Raw genomic sequence first — 22,616 nt, forward strand, 5'->3', positions numbered from 1 at the left:
TGCTCAGTGCTCATCAAGGTATAGAGCACCTATGTGTTTGATACCCTGAAGAGTCCAGTCTGTGAAACTGAATCATTTAAGCCACAGACATACACATGACTTTTACATATTAGACTATCAATAGAAGTGTTTGGTGCTTTTATTATGTGTAACTTGATTTGCTTGTGTTTGCTGAAGTAACTTGTTTGTGTAAAGTGTGTCAGGCCAAACCACCCTCATCCTTTGGTTTAATTAGGGTTTCTTGGTGATTCGTACAGTCTTGTGACTCCATATAAAGGACATGATGAGTGAGTCCAGCTGTTAAAGTAAGAAAGAGGGATGAAAGATGGGATGGCTTGGAAAAGGTAGAGAAATCATTTATTTCCCAGCCAAAGAAATATGGAGAGTTTTCCAGAGTCTTATTCTGCCAGTTAACCAGTAAAAGCTCCTCTGATTGTTTTGTTACTGTAATTCCTGGATAAGTGAAGCTGCTGTCGGCTCATTTGAAAGAAACGGTTTGCAGAAACTGTTCATTAACATCTGCAGAAATGGGCATCAACTCACTTTTTTCCCACTTAATGACAAATCCTGAAAACGTGCTGAAGCTTTTATTAAGTGAGTTTTGTTCTAATATAAACTAAATATAAACTAGATAAGTGTAACCTGCAAAATATATAAAAACTAACAGTATAAAACAAAAAAGTGACTTCAGGCTCCAGCTACACGTTTTATTCAGGAACTGTTTAAATGTTTTATATCGTCACTTTAAAGCATGAAAATGTTTCTGTCAGGTTGGAGCATCAACTACAGGGTTTAGTTTAGTTGTTTGTAGTTGGCCAGTCATTTCTCTGCTTTCATTAAATCTGTATTCATGTGTAGAATTGTCACAAACATTTATAGAATATTTAAAAGACAAAAACATGTCAATAAAGTGATGTAAAGTTGATATTAAAAAGGGTGGCACTCAGAGGCAGGTGTCTACTTTGTCTCTGGATCCTGTCAACACCACCTCACCTCCTCCTTCCGTCATCGGTGAGCCCCCCTCCGGACTGAAAGGAGTCCCACTCCGCCTCCATCTGCAGCTCCATCCGTTTATTTCTCCTCCTTCACCGGACACACAAACCGGGACCTGCTAACAACAGCATCATGTCAGGTCTCTCAGAGTCAGTAACATCCGTAAAATCCGTTACAGCGGGACAGCAGACTGGCTCGGATGTTAGCAGGTGAAATAAATGACACTATATACCTGGTTACAACTGAATATGGTCTCTCACAGCCACCTCCGTTTGACACCAAGCTCCAAAACATATTGAAGCTAACTGCTGCTCAGCAAGCTAACGTTACACCACTGATTTCTCATCAAGCTACTTCACGTTACTTTAAGTCACTGATATTGTGCTCAACAAATCACTGTACAACAAATGACCACTGATATGGTGACACAATCGTTCACAACAATAAGCGGAAGTCCCTTGAACAGAAAACAAGTCAGTCCAAAGCTTCACAGACACAAAAATGAACGTATATTGTCGTAGTTTAACGGAGTTTGTAACAGACAGCTGAAACACAAACAGCTTCACAGCAGCACACTGGAAACCACATGTGGGTTCAACAACTCCAGTTTGCAGGGCTCCACAAGATGGCGCCGCTGCCACAAAAATCAAACCTGATGGAAACAAAGCGCAGTGGGAAAAGTAACGTTACAGCCTGCGTTACATTACCAACAAGATAAAGTAGTTCATAGCATGATGGGGAAATATAACAGTGATTAATAAAGTATGACATTAACAGCAGTAACAGTCACAGGACTCTTTTACCACCAACAATCCCATTAAAAAATAAAGGTGTAGTTTTGTCTGACTTCAGATCAGTGAAATGTTGATGGATCAAATTCTCCTGAGGGCGTTTTTCTGTCTTAACTTTCACTTTCTATCGTCAGACTGGTGACGACTGACAGAACAGCGGTGGTTTTCATCTACAGGTAACGATTAGAACTTATTACAGTTTAAAAAAAGATATGCTAGAAAACTGATGTTTTTCATATTTTTCAGTCACAGTTTTATCAGAGAATCTGTCTGTCTGAAGGAAACTCTGACAAATGTTATTCTGTTTTGGTTGTTGAGTCACATCAACTTTAAAGTTACAATTAAAGCCTTTACATTATTCTGAAGTTTAGTTTATTATCTCTAGACATTAATGTGACTGAAGCAGTGCAGATATAAAACATAAAACATGATTCTTTAATAAATGTTAATATTTAGTTTATGTTCCGGAGACCAGATATGTTTGAGAGTTTAATGAGAGAAATCTGAGACAGCAACTCTGATAGAGGTTATGTTTCTATAATATCACATTTAAAGTCACCATTTTAGATTTAAACTAAAAACCAAGAAGAGGCTGTAACCATAATCACCAAAGTGACATTAGCTTGATTTTAGACTTTATTTATTGTTTTGTTGTCGTTTTTAATCTGGTTTTGCCTTTTTAATCTGTTTTTGTCACTTAGTTTTAAACTGTTATTATAACTGTTGAATCTATTGTTTTACATTTGAATCATTTTTATTGTCCCGCGTGCACTGGTCCCAAAACTGTTTTTTGTCTCATTGTTTTATGGTCTACACTTGTTGTCTCATCATCAGCTCGTCAGTCATCTGTGACACTTTGAACTGCAGCTGTACAGATAAAGGAGTTTGATTATTGGTGTTTAGTTGATCACATTTTAAGGTAATGTAACTGAAGAAGCTCCGTCACATTAAATCATCTTTATTTATTCAGAATCAGTGACATCTCTTTTGTGAGACCTCACGACAAACTACAAACAGCCAAACGTCGTTACACATTATGTAGGCGACATTATAAAATGCATTGAAGTAAAAACATGAATCATGATTGTAAGGGAATTTGACAAGCACGCATACACGCGCACACGAGACACTCCTCTCTGCTCTGTAAAAACATTTTGCTCTGTAAGTCAGATCATTTAAATTGTAATTATTCTTTCTGTAGGTCGTTAAGGCAGCAGTTGGTCTCCAGCTGAATTAGTGGCTGATGTTTCCAGCAGAGTGACGTCATGGCGACTGCAGCATCAGGTGAGTCCAGTCAGACGTTAGTAGTTTTCTCTCTGTCTCCACGAGATAAATATGGACCAGCACTTTGTCTCACTTGTTAAAACCAGGTTTGTAAGTTCTCGATGAAACTCAATCAGCTCTTTCGTCTCATTTCAATCTAATTCAACATTAAATAGGAGAAGCACTATAAAGTGTGAGTGGCTGACAGAACCTGCAGCGATCAGAGTCTTAACCAACACATTCTCAGCCCGTCACTGATTGACGTTTGGTCATGGACTTTCCACGTCCACATATGATGTCCAAGGTACCCTGGGTGTGTTGGTTGTTGACGTTCTGGGACGCCGTGTCAACTTCAGCCTGTTACATGCATTGTCTGTTTTCAAAATACACTTCTGATTTCACAGGAAATGTACAGTTTGCACACAGTGTCAATGACATTTCTTCCTTCAACATCAAAAACATGGTTGGGTTTACGAAAAACAACAGGTGTTGGCTTTAGAATCTTACAGGACATGAACACCGCTCTCTCAGGTGAAAGTCGGTGTTTGTTGGACCCATCCACCACCACTTCCACCCGCCCCAGTCAAACTTTCGCTGCCTTAAGTCCTTGTCCTTGTCCCGGTACTGAGCACCGCTGAACAATAACGGCAACCGGCTGCGTATCATGCCGACATTAAAGGACGCCTTTTTTGTTGGTTTCTGACGCTGCAAGTTTCTGCCCAAGCACCTGATTTCAAAGACTTTGGAGTGAGACTGGGCTCCCTTAACACAGGGTTCATTCAGCTCTAACTCTCCAGTGTCTTTTTCATACACTTGGATATAATCAGGATTCCTGTTTAGATTTAGTGAAACACTGATGTTTTATTTAATTTCTAAGTTTCACCTCCTGCTTTTTCTTTGTCAAATAATTGAGAGCAACACGTTCCCACCAAGTGAAACAAAACAGAGACTGATGGATTTACAACAAAAGCTGCTGTGTGAATTTGCTGCTTTGGATTATTTCACTACCATTAATTTACTGCTGACAACCATCCCAGCTGGCACACGACCGACCTTCAACACTGAAATGTGGCTGAAATTATGTCAGTTGTTGTTTTAACACTGAAACAGCAACCGACATAACAAAATAACGCCTGCCATGCAGATGGAAAAATCAATTTGAGGGTGCAAATAAACGCGGCATGTGTACGGCCCCATTCTGGGGGATTTTGTCTTTTAGGATCCTTTGGGCTCTGTGCAGGCGCCTTGCCTCGCCTCAATGATATTACTGATGCTCGGTAGATGTACATAGCTAATGTTCTGGGCAGGTTTTAATCCCCCGCTGCAGAGCCCTCCTGTCCTGGACTGTCCACATCTGATGCCAGTTTGAAATGTTTCCAGTCAGGATGGTGTCTCTTGCAAAGCTGAGAAGAACTTAGCAGGAGAATATTGTTCTCTGAAGAAATACAGCTGTTTCTGAGCTTTCGTTACCAGGGCGGAGATGTGTGATGACCATGGCAGGTTCTCTGTGACGCTGATGATTCTCAGGAAACTAAAACTGTTAGACTGCGCAGCTTAAGCTCCACTGATAAGCTCCATTGATGTAGACATGGCTGTATGTCGGCACCCAGTTCTCACTCCTGACTCGTTAAATAAAGCCACTTTGTTAGTGGACCTCAGTGTTAGACACTGATGCACAGCCCCACCCTTCGCAGCTGATCTTGATACACACCGAAGTGTTTTTTGACACTCTGGGTAACTGCCGTAGTATTAAGAGCAAGAGAGTCAGCATAGGGCGGGTGGGAGTGGAGGTTGATGGGTCAAACAAACTTAGGACTTTCACCCAAGAACAGGTAAAGATAGCACACACATCCCAAAAAAACTTGATGCTGGGTGCTTGACCAAAAGATAAGTATGAAATAAAAGATAAAGTCTGCACACCAGAAGCTGCTCCTTGAAGGATTTATTGGATTTAACGTTTTGGGCTCCTGCCCTTCATCAGACATGTCTGATGAAGGGCAGGAGCCCGAAATGTTACATCACTTTCACCCAAGAGCACACTGTTCTTCACCATGTGAAACCTGAAGTCAATCGAGTTGTTGAGTTGACATTAGGTTTCTTACGATCGTACCTTTTCAAGCCAAACATTTATGCTTTTTTTCTAAACCTAACCACATCTTTTGGTGAGTTGGGATGAGAATGTGTTGCTTGCACATCCTTTTCCCCAGAAACAACAGCTGACGATGGTGGCGTCGTCCGCAAACTTCACAACAGAGGTCTCTCCATGTTGGGGGTTGCAGTCGTGGGTGTACAGCGTGATCAGGAGGGGGCTGAGCACACAGCCCTGGGGGATCCCAGTGTTCAGCCTGCCCATTAGCATTCAGAAGTCGTCAGATATCGCCCCTTTGTCAGCGGTTTTGATGTCAGACACCCATTGCTAAACCAAAAAAACCCTTTTGCAGCAGGATGAAAAGCTGCTGGGAGGCGTTTGTAACACAGCCGGAAGGAGCCTTTCGTGCAGTCGGCTGGACGGCACCCGTTGTGGCAGTATGATACGTGAACGGGCGGCATCAGTTCATAATGCGGCTGGATGGCACTAGTTGCTGCATTATAATGCACAGCTGGACTGTGTCAATTTTAAACGCTGCCGTCATAATATAGGGAGCTGGAAAGTTCCTGTAGAGGTGGAGGGGGTGGATGGGTCCAACAAACTCTGGACTTTCACCCAGTAGATCAGTGTTTGCCTCCCATATGTACATAGAGTCAGACAATGATTTTTTCTAAACCTAACCACGTGCTTTTGTTGATGTCTTGACATTAGTTGTGGCATCCAAGATCGTCAACAGCAGACACAGGAGGATACCGAGCACGTAATATGTAGACATGAAAGTCCACTGACAAAGTGGAGATATGTAAAGACTTGGGATGAGGACATATTGATTCAGCAGAGGAGAATGCAGGCCTGCCTATTTAGACTTTCTGCGGTCTGTTTGTGAGGAAGTCCAATATCCACATGTACAGTGTGGTACTCAAACTCAGTGTGCATCAGCTCGCCAGTCAGTTCCACGGTGGAGATTTTGTTGAATGTTCAGCTGAAATCAACAAACAACTTTCTGATGTAGGTGTTATTTTCAAAGTGTGTGAAGCCTGAGGGGAGGGCAGTGAAAAGGCATCTGTGTATCTGTTGTTTCTGTATGCAAACTGGTGATGGTGAGTTCAGTCTGGCTGGGACGTTGTTTGTGATGTGCTGAAAAAGCGGTTTCTCTTCAGCAGAATGGGGTTGAAAGCCAAAGGGCGGAAGTCTTTCAGAGTAGACACTGCAGACTTTTTAGGGACGATGGGTCTGTCTTGAAGCAGGTGAAACACTCCTGTGACAGCTATGCTAAATATTTCAGCGCTGACTTCAACTTGCTGGTTGGCACATGTTCTTCGTACACTGCCAGGGATGTAGTCAGGTCCGGCAGGTTTGCCCACATTCATTCACAGCAGGGTTTGTCAAAGCAAAGTTCACACTGCACAATTTCAAAATCATCAGATCGCTGTACTGTTCACACAACACAACTCGCTGTGTTTTAATGCCCATTTCACACTGCAGCTCTTTAGCCCTGAGTTTCCACTCGCTGACAGTTTTTGGAGCTCCTTGAAAAAAGCCCCAGATCAGAGGCAAAGGGTCGTATTTTACATCGAAGAATAAAAATTCGAATAAAAAGTTTTTAATATTTTATAAGTTGCAGCAAATTATATGGAAAGAGAATGGTGCGTACAAAAATAAGAATACCTGAAAAACTAAACAAGAATTTTAATTCTGTGTAAAACCTTTAAAGATTTGAAATCTTGAGTTCCACAGGGTTACACACTTTGTTACATATAAACATAGAAACATTAATTTTATTCCTCACTTTACACATTTTGCTTTATTGCACCACCTTTATTGTTTCTGTGAAAAGTTTCTAAATCAAAGTGATTGTCAGAATCAGGGGCGTCAAACATACGGACTGCAGGCCAGAACCGGCCCAGTGTAACATGTGTGGATGGGGACAGATAAAGGCTCGAAGATAGACGTCAATGTGGCACATTAATTAGCTTCTGGACACCTATTTCTGCACCTCTGCTCCCCAGTCTGATTACATTTTCTCCTTCAAGTCCAAATACATCAATCAGACATCAGTTTATAGTCACAATATTATCCAAGAGCTGTTACAAATCACTGGAAAACTCTTAGTTCAACTAAGAACAATATATTTCCTCAAAACCAAGTAACACTACATTCAAATAGGAAAACACTGACACCTGGTGGGCAAAGTATGAAAGTGCGTGTGAGGTGGAAACATAACAGAGAACAAAAATTATAACATGAAACAAACAAAAACAGACCTGCAGAAGACAATATGGCACCTCTGCTCCTCAACATACACAACAACAGCATTTTACACCAGAAATCAGATGTTAGAAACTGATCACATGACACAATGCAGCTCACTGTCATATAAATGGTGGTAAAAAGTTAAATGAAAATGCCTACAAAACTTATAAGTGGTCAAAACAACACAAAACAGCTGCTAACGTGACAGTAAAACACCGTTAACAATATGCACCAAAGTTTACAACATAAACTGCTCAATTTACAGAGTAAATATTGAAGTAGTGCTGCAGCATTTTTCAATGCAACTTATCTCGCAGCGATGCAAAATGGCACGGTGAGGGGCAGACAGAAGGGGCTATGGAAACCCAGGAGGTACAGAAGAGGTGATGTGCAGCAGGTTAATTTCCACAGGAAACATTAAAAATAACAGGAAATAAAAATATCTCATAGAGATAAAATTCACAAACATGACAAAAAAATTTAAACGATAAATAAAATTTACAATTATAGTTTAACAATAAGTATTAATTAAGTGTATTTTAAACTCTGTTACACCTGCAGAGGATCCAAATCTGATGGCTTAACACACCTAATATTGCTGCACTTGTTGGGGCTAAAAGTTTCCAGGTTGCAGGAACAAGTTAAACCGTGAGAAGATGACTTCATGTGAAATGATGCCTCAGAGGCTGCTCCACCCTGAACAGAGACCAGTATCAACCCATAATATCACATTATCCACCCATCAATCTATCTGCAACTTTTAGTTACACAGAGCTAAGATTAATGCCGGGTACACACTACACAATATCAGCCTGATTATAGCCCCACACAGCGTCGCATGGTGTCGGCTCGGATTGTGAACGACAATGAGTGTCGTACCCGATAATCCATCGTCTTATCTCGTGTAGTGTGTGCCTCACGACGTCCCAACAGAAAGTCTACCATGTTTGATTTTCTTCTTGTCTTTCTTCTTCCATCTTCTTCATCACTCTGACCAATAGGAACATGGAGCAATCTGCTGCCGTGGAAACTGTACGACAACAGCCCAGCCGTTTAGATATTTCAGTGTTTCCCCTACCATTATATTAGGGGGGCACCTTGCCCCCCCGCCCCACATTTTCCTGATCGAACCCGACCCGAGTGTGAGACAATTATAAACGATCCCAGCCCAAACCCGAGAGCCTTTCTGATTTCAAGTCCGAACCCGACCTGAGCCCGACGCAGTTTGTTACCTGATATAGTTATTGTTATGGACAGTGTGTAAATGACCATCAATAGACTGCTGTTACGCACAGTCAAACACGCCACTTGCGCAGCAGCGCAGCATGGCACTGTGCACACACTCAATTGGAGTGGAGCCTGTGTTGCATTCAGGCGCTGTCACGTAAATAATAAATTCCAGCACTTGAATAGGCCACAGCACAACACAGCAGCATGTCAAGTGGGCGCTGAGTACTGCCATTAAAATCAAGCTAGCAACAGACTACATTACAAACAGGCATTTATTTATTATTGCATCTGTATTTTTTTATATTTTTAAACTCTTATCTGCTCATATTTGCTTTGATAAAGTTAATGCATCGTGCTGTCATTTCAAACTCAACACTTGTATCTGTTTCAAATTAAAAGCCCCTTATAATTTCAGCTGAAAGAATCCCTTCATTTTCTAAAAAGGCTTTTATTGTGAAACATTTGCATGAACTTGTTGTGGGGGATTCAGTGATCATCATAGTTTGCAAGCGGTACTTCATATGTAGTTCTGCCCATCCGGTGGCACTTTTTACGTTACTACAATAACAGGTCATCTGGGACATGAACAGACACAGAGACTGAAATAATAGTAAAAGTAATAAAAACATGACAAGAATAACCCGATGACGTAGTCTGTCATGTCTGTCAGCAAAGTCATGGCACGATTTTATGACTCCACAATCATCTGATCTGACATAGCTACGATTGGAATGGACAGAAATGTTGTGTAGTGTGAGCCCAGCATAAGCCAGGCAGCTAGCAACAGTATAGTATATCAGTGTGTCTTCACTCCCCCAAAATACCGTCTTTAAAGTTCACAGGCCAGAATGTATTCACTTCAGGAAAGTGATATTTGTGACAGCTCCAGAGTATGCGCAAGACAATTTACAGCCGACTGCATATGATGGGCATTGTCCCTGACCAACCCGCTCTCATCCCAAGGCGTCGCATATCACCACTTTGTCAGTCGACTTTTGCGTCTACATATTATGAGCTAAAAAAAGAAAACCAACTCTAGGCTGCAACAAAAGCATGTGGTAACATCGTGGTTTGGCTCTACACTCATATGGGAAACGAACACTGGCCTCCCGAGTAAAACCCAGGGTTTGTTGGACCCATCCACCACCCCTCCCACCTGCCCTATAGGGACTTTTTCAGCTCCTTATATTACTGACAGTGTTTCTAACTGACGCTGTATCATACAGACATGGCTGGTGCTGTCCGTCTGCATGTCATACCACTGTGACAGCTGCCAGCCGGTGGTCTATCATAAAACTGCAAAATGTTCCATCCAGCCAAGCGGCAGCGTTTCATACTGCCACAAAAGGTAGCTTTTGGCGTTGGTGTCTGATGCCGAAATCCCTGACAAAGTGGAAGTATTTGACGAATGAGAACAGTCTGCCCTGACAGATACTATACTGTCAGGGCTCACTGTCCTGACCTTACTATCTTATCTTATCTTATCTTATCTTATCTTACACTGAGGGAGGTGTGCGTAGGTGTACAGCAGTCTGCTGTAGCTCTGTATCACACTAAACTCTATGCCTGCCCACTTTTAGCGGTCCCTCAGCACCCTCCATTACCTGCATCAATGCCCAATACAGATTACATGTGAGTTAAGGAATGAATGAATGATGTGTACATTTATGTCTTTACATTCAAAACAGGTCATCTGAAACCACTGGAACGCAGCACAAGCTACAACTTACTGCCACCTTCCAGTGAGTTAAATTAAACAGGATGTTAAGATCAAATGTGAATTTGCACGTTGTTGATCGTTGACAGATTCAAAGTCTGAAATTATTTTCTCTTTGGTGGAAAAAACTTTTTTTCTTGCATATTCAATTTGATTGAATTAAATTGATTCAATGTGATTTTATTTCTAATTCTTTAATTTCTTTCCAGTGTGTGAGCTGAGGGTTGTTCTGCTGGGGAACAGCTGGTCTCAGAGGAGTTCAGTGGGGAACATCATACTGGGAGAGACTAAGTTCAACACTGAGGAAGAACCAGACTGCTGTCTGACAGAAAGAGGACAGATAAAGGACAAAGAAATAGTTCTGATCAACACTCCAGATGTGCTGCATCTCAACATCTCTGAAGACAAACTGTCAGAACATGTAGAAAAGTGTGTGAGACTCTCTGATCCTGGACCTCATGTGTTCCTGCTGGTTCTACAGCCTGAAGACTTCACTGAGGAACACAAACTGAGACTCTGCAGAGTCCTGAAACTCTTCAGTGATCAATCATTTGATCATTCATTGATACTGATATCAACACCCAGAGAGGAGAGTTCAGGTTTCAAAGATGAACCAGACCAGCCCTTAAAAGACATGATCAGAATGTGTAGATACAGATACCTGAAGCAGAAGAACCTTGAACGTCCAGAGCTGTTAACACGACTGGGTCAAACTGCAAAGGAGAACTATGGAAAGCATGTGAGCTGTGATGTGTTTGAGGACGAGGATGCAGGTCTAATAATGACACCAAGGTCTGAACACATCAGAGCAGCTTTAAACCTGGTCCTGTGTGGGAGGAGAGGAGCAGGGAAGACTTCAGCAGCCAAGGCCATTTTAGGTCACACAGAGCTTCATTCAGTCTCCAGCTCATCAGAGTGTGTTAAACATCAGGGAGGTGTGTGGACGTTGGGTTTCCCTGGTGGAGCTGCCTGCCTTGTATGGAAAACCTCAGGAGGCAGTGATGGAGGAATCATTCAGGTGTATCTCCCTCTGTGATCCTGAGGGCATCCATGCCTTCATCCTGGTCCTACCTGTGCGTCCCCTCACTGATGAAGACAAGGGAGAGTTAGAGACCATCAGGAACACATTCAGCTCTCGAGTCAATGACTTCACCTTGATCCTGTTCACTGTGGAGTCAGATCCTACAGCTCCAGATGTTGTCAACTTTCTAAGTAAAAATAATGCCATCCAGGAGCTCTGTCAGAGCTGTGGAGGAAGATATGTTGTTCTCAACATCAAGGACCAGCAGCAGATCCCAGAGCTGTTGGATGCTGTGGAAAAGATGAGAGGTGAAGGATCCAGATGCTTCACAAAGGACACGTTCACCAAGGCTCAGCTGGATAATGTTTCAAGACTTCAAGCTGAACTGCAGGATCTAAAACAGAAAAAGGAGATGGGAACTTATAACATCAGTCAGAGCAGAGAGTGTCTGAGGATGGTGCTGATTGGGCGAACTGGCAATGGGAAGAGTGCAACTGGAAACACCATTTTGGGCAAAGAACATTTTAAATCTAAAGTCAGCTTATGTTCAGTGACCAAGTGTTGTCAGAAAGCATCAGGAGAGATAGATGGACAGCCGGTTGTCATAGTCGACACCCCCGGCCTGTTTGACACGACTCTGTCCAATGACGATGTTCAACAGGAGCTTGTAAAATGCGTCAGCATGTTGTCTCCTGGACCTCACGTGTTTCTACTGGTGCTGCAAATCGGCCGCTTTACACAAGAGGAGAAAGACTCTGTGGAACTGATCAAGACATGCTTCGGCAAGAATTCACAAGAATTCATCATCATCATCTTCACCAAAGGAGATGATCTGAAAGATGAAACAATTGAGAATTACCTAGAAGAAGACACTGCTGGCTTTTTGAAAAGACTGATAAATGACTGTGGAGGAAGATACCAAGTCTTCAATAACAATGATCAGACAGACCGCACACAAGTCAGAGAGCTGATGAAGAAGAGCAACAAAATGATGACGGAAAATGGCGGCAAATGTTTCATGTCAGAGATGTTCCAAGAGGCAGAGAAAGCCATAAAGGAGGAAGTGGACAAAATCCTGAAGGAGAAAGAAGAAGAGATACAGAAACAGAGGGAGGAACTTCAGAGAAAACATGAGGAGGAAATGGAAGCAATGAAGAAAAGAATGGAACAACAGAAAGCAGACATCGAAAAGGAGAGACAACTGAGAGATAAACTACTTAAAGAAATGAAGGAAAACATCAACAAGGAGCGTGAGGAGAGAAAGAAAGAACAGGAAATGAGAGAAGACGAGGACAGGAAGAGGAAGGAGCAGGAAGACAGTCAACAACAGGACTGGGAACAAAAACTTGCAGCTATGGAGGAAAAAATAAAGTCAGAATCAGCGGAAAAGAAAACCACTGACAGAGAGTTTGAGAAAAGTAGAGAAGAGATGAGAAAACAACGAGAGGAGTGGGAGAAGGAAAGAGATGAATGGTGGAAGAAACGATATCAAGAAAATGAACAGAAACAACAAGAGGAGCAAACAAGACTTAGAAGGCTACAAGAGGAATACAAGCAGCAAAGAGAAAATTATGAAAAGAAAAGAAGAGAAGAAGATCAAATCAGAAGAGAACAAGAGGAGAAGGAGAGAAAAGAATTAGAGGAAAACTATAGGACACAAATCAGAGGAATGAAGAGGAAGTATGAAGAGGAGGCCAGAAAACAAGCTGAAGAATTCAATGAGTTCAGACAGAAATACACCAAGGACTTTACAGCGCTGGTAGAGAAGCACATGGAGGAAATACAGGAACTGAAGAAAAGGCATGAGCGACAGATGCGGGAGAATGAAGAGAGCCATGACAGAGAGCGAAATGAGTTACAAAAGCTCTCAAGTCACAAAGAAAAATCTCTGAAAGAAGAAACAGAAACCTTGAAGACAAAGCATGAGCAAGAAATAAATGAACTAAAACAGAAATACAAAAACAAATGTATCATCGCCTGATCCTCCAACTGACTCTCCATCATCATGATGTCAGCAGATCATGGAGCATCATTTGAACATCATTCAAAAGCAGGTTTCTGGGCTGTTAAAGATGTCGCTGTGGGACAGTTACAATCTTCACGGACACATTACCTTGTATACAGTCACATCTCGCTAACTAGCTAGCTCACATATAGCTACACCAAGAGGAGTTAGGGTTGCTGACATATTTTTAAGATGACATGAATTATCGTTCACCAAAAAAGACCGAGGCTAACGCCCTTTTGTACATTGTGATGCACACAGTGTGTACGTGGTGAAATGTGATGTTAAAATGGGGCTCGGACATTGACCAAAAACTGATTTTAATTTTGGACCAAATACAAACTTCAGATGACATTCAGTTGAAATGTATTGTTGACACATGCAAGTCTTTGACGACACATCTATTATTGTTAACAACTGCTTGGACAAAGATAGAACCGCTCGCAGTATGAACGCATGCCGCCCAAAAGTAACAAACGTAACTTACGTTACTTGACTGAGTCCCAGAAGAGCAGAAAGGGACACATACCCCGCATGCACTGCTCCCATTTTTGTTGAGACTGTTGGCCTCAATTTGTGTTGTTTTGCTTTGTTCATAAACGTTAACATGGTGAATATATCCTTTCATCACATACCGTTGTCCTTGCCTTCGGCTTCGTGAGTCTATATCGTCTTATGCAGCGAAACTATGTAATTAACACTGCTGCACCGAGCTTAACACAGCCGGCATCGGCAGGTTTCTTTTTGTCAAACTTGTCTAACTTAGCAACAGTAACTAAGGTAGCAGGGCTTAGGATGCATCAATTCATGAAATAACCTCAAACCTTTAGTTAATTTATTGAGAATCAATGACTTAAACAGATCTGCTAAAGCTAGCAGACTTGTTAACTGCGGAAAATACCCTTTCAGGGCCGACGTCACAGTGACATCATGTTATCAGCTGGAGGTGCAGCTGCCTCTCCCCCACAGGGCTGTAGGCTCCATAGGAGTGTTAAAATGTGTTTGTCTTGTTGTGTTATTGGGAGCCAGAATAGAAGGAGTCATGGCTCAAAACCAGCCGCCACTGCCCGTCAACAAAAACAAAGACAACTATGGTTAAATGTGATAAGACCAAAGGACTGGACGGAGGCCATCATCAAAAATGCTCACATGTGCAGCGCACACTTCATATCAGGTTAGGGAAAAAGTATTTCCTGTTGTAGGGATGAATAAGGTTATGTGTATTAAGGGTTATCATGTCCACCTCATCAGAAACTGGGGAGGGATTAAGAGGAAGATTGGATTTCTCTGCAACGCTAACTTTTTAGCACATTAGCTAACGTTAGCTTCCATAGCAAAACAAACATACATAAGACCATAAGACCCCAGGAGTAGGATCAGACAAACTGACTTGGGATTAAAACCTTAGAGGCTTTCATCTTCCCACTTTCAAAATGTATCACTGGGTATCATAAATTTGATCCGTTTCTTCTTTATTTGAAGCTAACTTTAACCCAAACAGGCCCAAATAGAGTATTTGAACTAAATGAAACCAGTGATATTATATAATATTAGAATTCTAAGAACATCTCCATTAGACAAAGAATCCTCTTACCATTCATTTAGTGACAAATTGGTGTGAGATTCGTAAATTGTTTGGTCAACAAGCTTATCCCAGTGATTTTCAAGAACAAAATATACAAGCTGTGGCATGAAACATGAACAACTCATTTAGAAAATTGTTATATAGGGGGACTCTCATGTCACTCAAGCAGTTAAAAGATACCTATGAACTCTCCCATTTACACTCCTTTTCTTATCTTCAACTAAGGGATTTCCTTAGGAACACCTCTGGTGATCAAATGTCCTTACCAGCTTTATTTAGTGCTGATGAACTGCTATGGCTGAGCGGTGTAACATAACATAACTTTAGACACTGTTTATGTATATAGGGTCAAGTTATCCAGGGTTCAACGCTAAGGTTTTTTTTCATTTGCCCGGTCGGACAAGTTGGTCAGAGATCTACTTGCCCAAAGTCAGTTTTTACCTGACCTATAAAAATTGTTTAATTTAAGCGGCTATCAAATAACAAAGACTGCAGTTATTTTTATGGTATGTAATCTTTATTCACATTGTATTTATTAATTAAAACAACATATGTCATGTATTGTAGCTTAATTCCTACACAAAAATGACAGTGTCAGGGCTTAAAGTGAAAAATTTGTCAATCATTCTCCGTCTATAATTTTGCGCCCTACTTGAGCCATGCCCACCTCTATTTATTTTTCACCACTCTCTCCAGTTCTGCTGTATTAACACTGGGTTTAATATACTTTGCTTCCATCTCTCTGCCCTGCTCGACTCTACTTCAACGCTACTTAGCTCTCTCTCTGCTCTACCAGTAGACTACCACATCCACCTGTTGCACAAAACGCACACAGCAGTGTTTCCCCTAGGATGGAGTTGTAGCAGCGGAGGTGAAGCACACGCATGAAAAATAATTTTCACATGCGTGAAACTTTTTTGTATGCTTACAAAGCACAGCCTGCTGGGATGTTTCTGTGTATCTACTGGCACCAGAAGGGCTCTTTAGGACTAAGTACATACAGTACATGCGTGCACAGTAATGAGCAGGTGAAATGTCTGTCTAGCTTACATATGAGGTGTCTCAAGATTTAGGAACATACAATTTTATTGAATATAATAACAGTAAAAAGTCACTTGACATGCTGCTGTTTTGTGCTATGACCTATTTAAGTGTTGGAAGTTGTTATTTACGTGACAACACCTGAACGCAACACAAGCTTAGCATGAGTGCCGTGCTGCGTGTTTGTCTGTGCGTAACAACAGTCTGGTGATGGTTATTTACACACAGTCCATAACAATAACTTTGTCAGCTGACAAACTGCACTGGGCTCGGGGTCAGGTTTGGTCAGGAAAATGCGGCCCGAGCTGCTCTAGCGTGCTCACCTGTGTGTGTGTGTGTGTGTGTGTGTGTGTGTGTGTGGCGGAACTCCGCCGTGCACGATACAGAGAGCAGAGGAGAATTGTTAACACGTGACCATGTAGAGACAGAAATGACACGATGGCATAATACCATAAATAGTATGTTGTTATGTTATTATATGAAGCGTCCATAGCCCAAAATAATATCAATGGGGGCTGTGGGCAGGACACTGTTACACAGCTGTGCCTGTGAATTCAGGCAGAGAGACCGCTGCATCAGAGCAGAAGAGCACATTTTAAAATACATTTATTTTATCAATTAGTTATTAACTTTTACTATTTTTAGCAACTTGCCCGATCGGGCAAGTGAGTTGTTAGTTTACATGCCTGACCGTGAGTTTTACTTGCCCCGGGCAATCGGGCAATCCTTATTGTTGAGCCCTGTTATCGCTCTGCTAATTTATACAATGTAAAATGCCATAGGCTTGTGCTAATAACGTTAGCATGTTGTATTTGTTTGGAAAACGTGTTTAGTATAAGACAGTTGTTTTGTCAATGAACCCTGTGAGCTGTAATGGAGCTGAATTATGTAACGTTACCTTTGTTAAATGTTGCTGTTGTCCCTGGTTTCATATGAGTAGGGGACTTGCTAGCTGCTAGGCTAATTCATACAATGTAAACTGCCATAGGCTTGTGCTAATAACATTAGCATGTTGTATTTGTGGGGAAAATGTGTCGAGATAAAGACAAGTGTTTGTCTGTGAATGCTGCGAGTTATAGTGAAGCTGATTTGTGTACTTGTGTTTGAAACTGTTGCTTTGAAGTCATGTATAATGTGTGTTTAATGTGTGTTTTGAATTTAAGACATTTTAAGACATTTAAAGGTCTAAAGTCCAGACTAATGGATGACCTCTCTGTTGATGCTCTGAGCAGAAATAAGATTTAAATATTTAAATCATTTTTCAGCATTAAATTCATTTGAAAGCCGACAGATGGAAAACCACTTTGTAACTCCGCCCACACATACTTTTATAGTCATGTTGTAGTTTAGTGTCCTGTACTGCAAACCTTTAAACCTCTGTAGCCCCAGTGCTGTGTGAAAACAGTTAACGTACAGCCCTGCTCTTATTTGATGTCATTTTTCATGTACATGTTGTGCAGCTGTGTATTTTCAAACAGGGAATAAAATCTCTGTCTTTGCATTTTATTTTGATCACAGACTGTTTTTTTTAAAGTGCTCCTGACATCTCAAATGTGGCTCTGACTTGCAGCTGAACATGTAACTAATTTCATAGATGGCGATGGAAATGTGTTTTTGTTGTGGGCGCATGTTCAACACACTGTAACTGAAGTCATGAATTTAGCGTAGTCTGGCCGTTAGTAACGTTACAGACGTGGACAGCACAACAGGTACCAGAGTTCCATGAGATCATTATAGAAAACACTGATTTAATGTTACTTAATTATCTGTTTAAAATAAAACAGCTATATTTACTAAATTAAAGGTGAATTAGTTTCAAAATAACCACCGCTGGGGGTCAGCCACCAAGACTAGTGTGACTAACTACCTCCGCTATCACATCAGAACTTTTACCTATGATCATTTTCACAGAGCCGCCCTCAGGAATAAGGTGGACTGTGTGTGTTCAACCAGGCAACGTACACTGATGTCAACCAAAGATGCTCTGGTGCTGAAAAGATTACCTTCATTACGTACTCTGCAGCAGGAGCTTCAGTTACAGTTAAACATCCCTGAATCCACTTACCAAGGGTGCAACATGTGAGGGAGCTTTACAGATGTGGCTGCTTTCAGGTGTAGCACTGCAGGCTGGACTGACCTGAAAGAGCACATGGTTGCAGAGAATGTAAAAATCACACTGTTAAAGAATAAATGTAATGTTGTAGATGTAAAATACGACTTTCAGTCAGCAGAAAACTTGTAAAGAGCCTCACCTGTGTGAATGATCAACAGGTGAGGCCACAAATGAGTTGTTGTTTACAGTACAGAAACATACACTATCTACACACCATCCACATATGACACTGTATATACACCAAAAATACACTTTCAAAAATACTGTCATCAGCAGTGAAGACGGTGTTGATGATCATATTGACATGGTATCACCTTTCACTACAGTTTCAATCTGTCAGAGACATGAAAAAACTAAAAATGTTTATTTTTTTAAAATTAGCCTTATAATCCAACAAGCCACAGACATATTTTAATAATTCATTATCTTAATTTTTCCTGCAAAATGGTAAACATGCTTCTTCAGGTGAGGAGTTGCTGCTTTTTAGCGGTGCAGTGTCACTGAAGCCTCATTTCCAGTTCCAGTTTGAAATGTCCAACCAATTGCAAAAAAATAATATAGTTAGAAAATTATTTTTAAAAAATATGGCCTACAGGCTAATTTGTAAGTATTACTGTCACATATTTAAAATGATGATACACAATTATTAAAATTTTTGAAGCACTCATACAGGTAATTTCCTTATTTGTTTGTTTTAATTTTTTCCCTTTTACAAATTTCTTGCAATGTTTTGGGTCTTTCACTGCTCACTGTCTTCTTCCCATGTTTTTCAAAGAAATCTAGCTAATTTGCTCGGGTCTCAAGGGTTAACACTTTGAAACCCGGAGCGACATCACTTTTCTCGTGCTGCTTTCAGGCGCCTTAAACCTTTGAACCCTGAGTAAAAGGCAACAAGAAAAGAAAACAAAAACAGATAGATCAAAATGAAATTATATGAGAATATAGAAATATGAAATATATACAAAATTAAGTAGTAGTAAAATAAAATATACAGGTGAAATATACAGGAATAGAATAAACATATCAAATTGCAGGAGTAAAAAAAAGAAGATCAATTATATCCACAACACAGTAAGAGGTGAGTTAGAGGTTGTAAAAAAATGTACAAAATAGCTAAAGTGTAATAATATAAATAATTCCTTCGTTGCTAATTTAAAGTGAGCAACGAAAGAAGAAATGACCCTCAAAAATGCAAGAAATTAGTAAAAAGAGAAAATTAAAAACAAGACAATTAAAAAAAAAAAGAAATTCAAAAACAAACACACAAACAGCCTGCAAGTGCTTAAAAATCATAATTGTCTATCATAATTTTAAATTATTATTACACATGTAAGCTATTTTGTACATTTTTACAACCTCTACCTCACCTCTTACTGTGTTGTGTATATAACTGATCTTTTTTTACTCCTGCAATTTTGATATTTATATATTCCTGTATGCTTCTACTGAATATTCTAAATTTTAGTACTGCTTAATTTTGTATGTTTTATATTTCTATATTATCCATCTATCTAAATATGTAATAATATTACTTACAAATATAATTTTCTTCAGCTTTTCTTTTTGTAAATTTTCTAAACTGGCTAGATTTCTTTGAAAAACATAAGAAGGCAGTGAGCAACAAAAGAAGAAATTACCCCAAAAAGTTGAGATAAATTAGTAGAGAAAATTAAAAACAAGTAAATTAGATTTAAAAAAACAAAAAACAAACAGAAATATAAAAACAATTTTTAAAATAGAAACAGAAATTACCTGCAAAAGTGCTTAAAAGTTAAAACAATTGTGCACCATAATTTTAAATATGTAATAATACTTTTACTTTTTTTTTTTTTAAATAATAATTTTCTAAATGTGTAGATTTTTTTTAATTTGTGGGACATTTCTTACCAAGTTGCTCACTGCCTTTTACTCAGGCTTCAAAGGTTTAAGGTGTCTGAAAGCAGCACGAGGAAAGTGACGTCACTCCGGGTTTCAAAGTGTTAACGTATGATGTACCTGTGTCTTTATAGAGGCCTCATTTTGTTAACGTGGACCAAACAACAGGGAAACCATATTAAAAAGTTCAATAACACCAAGAACAACCTGTCAAATTAAATAACAATATTCTCGCTCATACATTCAGTGTCACTAACGTCCCGTCAGTCCCAGTGTATTAAGTTATATATGAGTTAAACACAGTAACAGTCATTACGGCATCCTTTGGTGACATTTGTGTAAAATTACAACTCAACAAGTTGAATGAGTGCATTCGGCTGAGAATCTGTGACGTCACTCAAACAACCAGTGACAGAGACTCTTCAGCCGATCTCAAGCCGATACTCGACAGACAGGTCCCGTGTTGTAGCCAGGTTACAAGAGAGCCGCAGAAAACACGGAAAACTCTGCCTTCACACCGACACACCGACACACCTCAACACCACACGGCACAATCTGACCGTGACCTCTGTGTTAGCTAACAGGAGCTAGCTAGCTAGCTAGCTAACGTCTGCTGCCGTTAACCGTTAACAGTTCTAATGTTCTTCGCCACAGTGAGACAAGACGCGGCAAAACGAGAAGCTACGATATTAAAATACACACCGCTCAATGTGAGGACGGGACTGGCGTCAGAACCGCCGCTGACTTCAGCTTCTTACCTGCGACATCTGCGGTGAGAAACATGGCGCCGCTGCTGACGCTCCGCCGTCCGTCCTCTCCGTCCTCTCGCTCCCCTCGGTCCGCCATTACAGCGGAAAACAACTCGGGGGACGGAGTTGGCGCCACTCTGACGTCACTCCGCCTCTCTCCGTTAAATAGAAAGTAAATAATTATTTTTAAATGAGTAAATCAATTAGTTTTTACTCCTCTAAGCATATTAATATAATTAAATTAAAAGTTTAAAATTTTAAATGAAATTTTTTTTGTGGTTAAGGGACTGTTCCTTATTTATCAGAGGAGGAGCAGCTGAGCTGAGCTACGACTTCTTTTTTATTATTTTGACCCTTCGAAGCTCCGAATATTGAAGACAAAATCCTGGGGTTCAAAACGGCCTCAGTTCTTCACGCTTGTCATGCAAACAGTTTATTTTTGGCCAAATTCTAGACGAGACAGAGTAAAGTCATTTTTTAAGCTCAGATTTTTTTTTCTGACAGAAAGGTTCGTCCCACATGACGTGTCCAAGGACCGTCAAAAATTTGAAAATCCGACTGTAATAAATGGTGTCATTTTGGCAGTTTTTAAAGAAAATATGCCTCGTTTTCCTTAAAAATAATAATACAATGTATATATATATATATATATATATATATATATATATATATATATATATCTCATGATAAAATGTATTAAAATAAAATTAAAATAAATACAAAATACAACCATGTACATATTTTCAAAGCTCCCCTGAGAAAAAATTAAAAACATAAGTCCCTCACCAGTGCTTAAAAAAATATTTGACATCTCCCCCTTTTTGGGCCACCTCTCTCCCACTCAAAGTTAACAAGCAGTCCAGATGTAGGCTGAAGAATAACAGCTAAAATTAAAAATTAAAATTAAAATTATCTAAAGAGTGATTTCTGGTTAACTGGAATAAGCAGTGGTGGAAGAAGTATTCAGATGTTTTACGGAAGTAAAAACACCAAAACTACAATGTAAAAATACTCCGTTACAGGTAAAAGGCCTGTGTTTAAAATTATATTCAAGTAAAAGCACAAAAATATCAAAGTACTAAAAGTGTTAATTACGCAGAATGGCCCGTAATATAGACTCACCGGCCACTTTATTAGGTACACCTGTTCAGCTGCTCGTTAATGTAATTATCTAATCAGCCAATCAGGTGTCAGCAGCTCATTAACATTTAGTCATGTAGACATGGTGAAGACGAGCTGCTGAAGTTCAAACGTAGCATCAGAATGATGAAGAAAGGTGATTGAAGTGACTTTGAACATGGCATGGTTGTTGGTGCCAGACGGGCTGGTCTGAGTATTTACTGGGATTTTGGTCGGCATCATTGGATACTCATTTGTAATTTAAAAACTAAACAAACCAAAATAGAAGTTTTCTCATTTTTCTTTTTAACCAAAAACCAAAAACACGAAGACACAGCCGTTTTTGTTGCAAAAATCTGGTAGATCATGCAGGGAAAATATGTGTGGTTGATGTTATCGGGATACGCACACATTTCACACCTTATGCTGTAACACCAGAAATGAAACGATCACAACACTGAGATGTTTGTATTTGTAATAAATGTCTCACACACACACACTCGATTATTAATAACAGTGAAGACATGAAGTGAAAGATGAATATTCATGTTTTCATCTTCAGATTTTATTCTGTGGATAATTTAAACAAAATGGAGACGAGATGTTTCTCACGTTACAAAAGACGTGCAATGTTCACACCAACTGTTTTATTAATCAGAGCTTAAACAATTCACTTTTCATGACTTCTTAGGGACTGTTCTTTACTTATCAGTGGACGGGGGTGGCTGCGGTGTGACATCTTTTTTTTGTTTTGTTATATTTTCACTGACCC

The 22,616-nt window shown here is 40.1% G+C and overlaps 1 pseudogene; it reads left to right on the forward strand.

Annotated features, from left to right (window-relative positions):
• Positions 1–1,923: 1,923 nt before the first annotated feature.
• On the forward strand, positions 1,924–17,494 carry LOC125890735 (GTPase IMAP family member 8-like; annotated as a pseudogene).
• The last annotated feature ends 5,122 nt before the right edge of the window (positions 17,495–22,616 follow it).

This window comes from Epinephelus fuscoguttatus, linkage group LG6, assembly GCF_011397635.1.
Source record: "Epinephelus fuscoguttatus linkage group LG6, E.fuscoguttatus.final_Chr_v1".
Taxonomy (NCBI): Eukaryota; Metazoa; Chordata; class Actinopteri; order Perciformes; family Serranidae; genus Epinephelus; species Epinephelus fuscoguttatus.